Below are 5,111 nucleotides of genomic sequence, written 5' to 3'. Positions count from 1 at the left end.
CTTCTTTAACACTGATGCCGAGATCCTTACATCTACTGAGAGGTACTTGAAGGAATGATGTAGTGGTGGTTGAAGGCCCGACCTACTCGTTCACCGAGTGCTCCGCGAAAGAGGGCCAGCCTACCTGGGCACTGCAGGAATCAGCCAGTGTCTCGTGCCCAAAATCTTTGCCCTAGGCCTCTCTTTCCCGTCATTTCTCCGCATAGCAATTCACATGGCATTCATGGAACGCATGAAGTCGCCTTGTGGAATGAAGGACTGGTCTAACTGCTCTGCCGCCTTTCAAGTTTACAACCCACCTTCCACTCCCACACTTCAGATTATAAGATCAATAAAAATCTTAACTATTATGAGGACTATTAAGAGAAAAATCCAATATCTAATCCATTGATCAGTCCCCAAACAAAACAATAGCCCAATTTCGGAATACTTCTACATCAAATCCCCGTCCTTTACACACACTTTCAAAAATGGTCACTAAATGCTTCAGTCTCTCCTATGAATTACCCGCAAGCGCAGTATCACCCATAATCAACAATTGGTTTACCTCCCACTTCCCTCTACCCCTACCTTCTAACCTCTACATAGCACTGTTCCACTTGCCTCCCTTACCATTCCTTCCATATATATATTGAATAACAATGGTAAAAGGAAATTCTTATCGGCTTCACAATTATGTATGAGTAAATAAAGAGGACGGGAGCGTCGCCATACAGTGAAGCGGTATTGTTTGACTAGTTCCGGCTTCTGGGAACTATTTTTCTTCACTACCTTTCTTTTGAGTTGAGCAGTGTGTTGAAGACAGGGCTATTCTTCACTGACAAATCAAATACATCAACTTGCTGAAGTGGTTATAGTCCATTTCAAACTAATTTCTGACCATATTGTCACTTACTGTCAAGTAAGATACACAAACGTCCTGGAATCGTTTGATTTCGTTTCATCGTGCAAACACATATACATATGTGATGCATAAATTACAGAACGCAATGACCCAGCAGATTTAAGGAGTGACATGAGTAGGAGAAGAAGACACTTTAGCATGCTAGAACTTGTTACTTATGCAACAACCTAGTATTAATAGGTCTTTGTAGTATATCCCATAAGAAAACATGATCATTTAGCGCTTGAAGTTTTGGTTGGAATTGAAGATGGAAATAGATCTGAGAAACTAATTGTAGTATGGAACAGTATTTCTCAACCAGAGTTCCCCGGAACCCTAAGGTTCCCCAAAAGGTCCCTAAGGGTTCCGCGAGAGAACAAGTGAGATACTCGTAAGCTAATGCACTTTTGATTTTTTATTTAATTTCAAATACGTAATATAATTAAACACGCACGACATATTCTTGGTTATTGTAATAATGTAATATAGACATCATCCTATCTAACCTATTATTATGATGAAAATAAAATGAGAAAGATATGGTATATGTTTTTTTTTTTTCCTTTTCTTTTTTTACGCAGGGGTTCCTTGCGACGCAATCTATTCTAAAAGTGTATTTACTTTACCATTCTTGATGCCTTTCCATCCGCTCATGACATGATCTCTTTCACGAAGGGAGTTATTCCCCCTACACGGGCACTTGGCTTAGAAAATGGTGCAAATTACGAATATTTTGATCCTGATGCGGTCCTCTTCGTTCTTTTTTTTCTACTAATTTGCCTCTCCTCAAGATATGCAAATAGAAAAGAAAATACCACGTTTTCAGGAATTTATCATATAGATTCAGGAAAAATAACTGATTAATATAAATCTATGACAGAATTGCAGTTATGCGTGGGGAATTTTGATTGATTTACATATTTTTCAGTTCAGTTACCCCGCTTATGAATTATTGTTGAAAACAAGAATCACACTTGAAAGCAGAAATTTCCCTCCTTTGATAAAGTGATTAGATGTTATCGTCTATGACATCATATTGCTGAGTAGCACATGTTTTTTTTCCAAAACAAAAAGTGTTTCTTTTTTATAAACAGTATGGCTTATTGTTTTCTATCAAGAAAAGTAAAGTAAACACATATTAAATGCTTTTTCATTATCATGGGTATTGTTGACCTGCAGTTGACCAAGTTCAGCAATTTCAAGTAAACAAAAACATGGGCTAGCTTTGTTTAAAAAACAAATTTGTCTAGTAGAAATGTCTTTCAGTGGAGGCTTGATGGAGGAGAGAAAATATTCATTCAGATTTCTTATTTACTTTCAACTAAAAACGAACATGTACATTTTCTTTTACATCACACTAGATCTCAAAGAAAATATCTTTAAGGAATGACCTTAATATATAATAAGCCACGTAGTCTCCAAATATATATTCTAATTCATTTGTATGCAAATGCTATGTTTCCTAAAAATAAGTATATAATCTATACAGAAATGTTACTGAAGTTGTATTTATTAGGAACCATGGACGGGTGCCTGTGCGTGGTAGACCTGCGAAATGATCATGAAAGTTTTGTATCTCTGCCGCTTACCTTCAAAAACCGCCGATATCTTCACTTGCATCTGCAGGTGCAACTCAAGACACATACATTTAGTCTTCGGACCAGAGCTAACTTTGAATGTATTTTCTCTACCTTTTCACATAAGAATACCTGATAAACGGCGAGTGTTCCTTTCATTCTATAACTATGATCGAGTGACATAGAAACAACCCCACATAAATTGAATAATTCACGAAATCAATGCATTTTTACAAATCATTTTATATATTAATGCCCTTTACGACATGCATACACCACCTTTTCATTCTTTTAGTTGTCTCACATCTTATTAAACCAACCATTTATCCGATTCTTCATTTCATTAGCCTTAGGCACAAGTTTGGTCAAACCTGAGTTTAAAGACTTAAAAATATATCCTATTTCTTCTGAGTTTCAGCAGTAGTCATGAATTCATTCCAGTCCCCTAAAAGAAGAAGAAGAAGAAGAAAAGTTTTCCCAAATTAGTTTCTTAAACCTATTTCTATCTTCAATTACAACCAAAATTCAAGCGCTAAATGATCATGTTTTCTTATGGAATGTATTTCAACGACCTATTAATATTAGGTTGTTGTATAAGTAATAAGTTCTAGCATGCTAAAGTGTCTTCTACTCTTACCCATGTCACGTCTTGTGTCAACTGGGTCATTGTGTTCTGTAGTGTATGTATCATATAAGTTCATATGTTTGCAAGATGAAAAGGTATCAAACCATTCCATAAAGTTGCAAGAGACCATAAGGCCTACACTAGGCAGCTCCGTATCCATCACCACCTGTCATACCATCCATAAAGTTGTCTAATCGTTTCTTAAAACAACTGATAGTTTCAGCGCTTACTACATGGTTACTAAGTTTAATCCAATTCTTGCCTATTTCCTTCTTAAATCTAAATTTGTCCATTTTATAACCATTACTACGAGTCCTGCCCTGTTGTTTTAATATGATGACCTTGTTTGCATCACCCTTGCTAAAGCCTTTGATCCACTTGAACACCTGTATCAGACCACTTCGCATTCTGCGTCTTTCCAAAGAGTGTAAGTTAAGGTGCCTAAGCCTCTCTTCGTAAGGCAAATTTCCGAGTCCATGTATCATTTTGGTCATTCTTCTCTGTACTGATTCTAGTGAATTGATGTCCATTCTGTAGGACGGAGATCAAAACTGTACCGCATAGTCAAGGATGGGTCTAACTATCGCTAGATAGAGTTTGATAATTACCTCTGCACTTCTATTCGTTACCGTCCTAGCAATGAAACCTAATGCACTGCTACCTTTATTTCTGGCGCTAATGCACTGTTTCCTGGTTTTAAGTCTGGACTCACTAGAACTCCCAAGTCTCTCTCGCACTCACTTTTCTCTAAAAGCGTGTTATCTAAACTGTATCTATTTTTGGGGTTGCGTACCCCTACGTTTAACACGCTACATCAGTTATAGGGAAAATGCTTGAATCAATAATAGTAAATAGACTCAGAGAGCACATCGAAGGGCATAATTTATTTCGTGATTCACAGTATGGTTTCTCCAAAGGTAAGTCATGTGTAACTAATCTTCTATACTTTTACACTAAAGTATATAAGGCGACAGATAACAATGAAAATTACGATGTTATTTACCTTGGCTTTAGCAAAGCGTTCGACAAGATGCCACACCAGAGACTACTAAATAGATAAAAAGCCCATGGCATAGGAGGAAAAGTGTTAGAATGGATAAGATCTTGGATTAGTAACAGAAAACAGCGGGTCACTATAAATGGAATAAAATCTAGGTGGTGCAATGTTACTAGCAGGGTCCCCTAGGGCTCGGTTTTGGTTCCCTTGTTGTTCATTATGTACATAAACGACTTAGACGATGGGATAAATAGTGATGTAAGTAAGTTTCCAGACGACACTAAAATAGGACGCCTAATTAGGTTAGGAGACGACGCAGAGATTCTGCAGGATGATCTTAATAAATAGTTAACATGGTCAGTGAAATGGCAAATGAACTTCGATATCTCTAAGTGTAAAACGTGTTAAACGTAGGGCTACACAACCCTGAAAATAGATACAACTTAGATAACACGTTTTTAGAAAAATCTGAGTGCGAGAGGGACTTGGGAGTTCTGGTAAGTCCAGACCTTAAAACCAGGAAGCAGTGCATTAGCGCCAGAAATAAAGCTAACAGCGCATTAGGCTTCATTGCTAGGATGGTAACGAATAGAAGTGCAGAGGTAATTATTAAACTCTATCTAGCGATAGTTAGACCCATCCTTGACTATGCGGTACAGTTTTGGTCTCCGTCCTACAAAATGGACATGAATTCACAAGAATCAGTACAGAGAAGAATGACCAAAATGCTATATGGACTCGGAAATTTGCCTTACGAAGAGGGGCTTAGGCACTTAAACTTACACCCTCTGGAAAGACGTAGAGTGCGGGGTGATCTAATAGAAGTGTTCAAGTAGATCAAAGGCTATAACAAGGGTGAAGTGAACAAGGTCATCATAATAAAACATCAGGGCAGGACTCGCAGTAATGGGTATAAACTGGACAAATTTAGATTTAAGAAGGAAATAGGCAAGAATTGGTTTACTACTAGGGTGGTCGATGAATGGAATAAACTTAGTAACCATGTAGTAAGCGCTGAAACTATTAGTT

The sequence above is a fragment of the Oratosquilla oratoria genome, chromosome 1, assembly GCF_046742065.1.
Source record: "Oratosquilla oratoria isolate Oo_2021 chromosome 1, ASM4674206v1, whole genome shotgun sequence".
NCBI lineage: Eukaryota > Metazoa > Arthropoda > Malacostraca > Stomatopoda > Squillidae > Oratosquilla > Oratosquilla oratoria.
The sequence above is the reverse complement of the archived record's forward strand: the minus strand, read 5'-3'. Positions refer to the sequence as shown.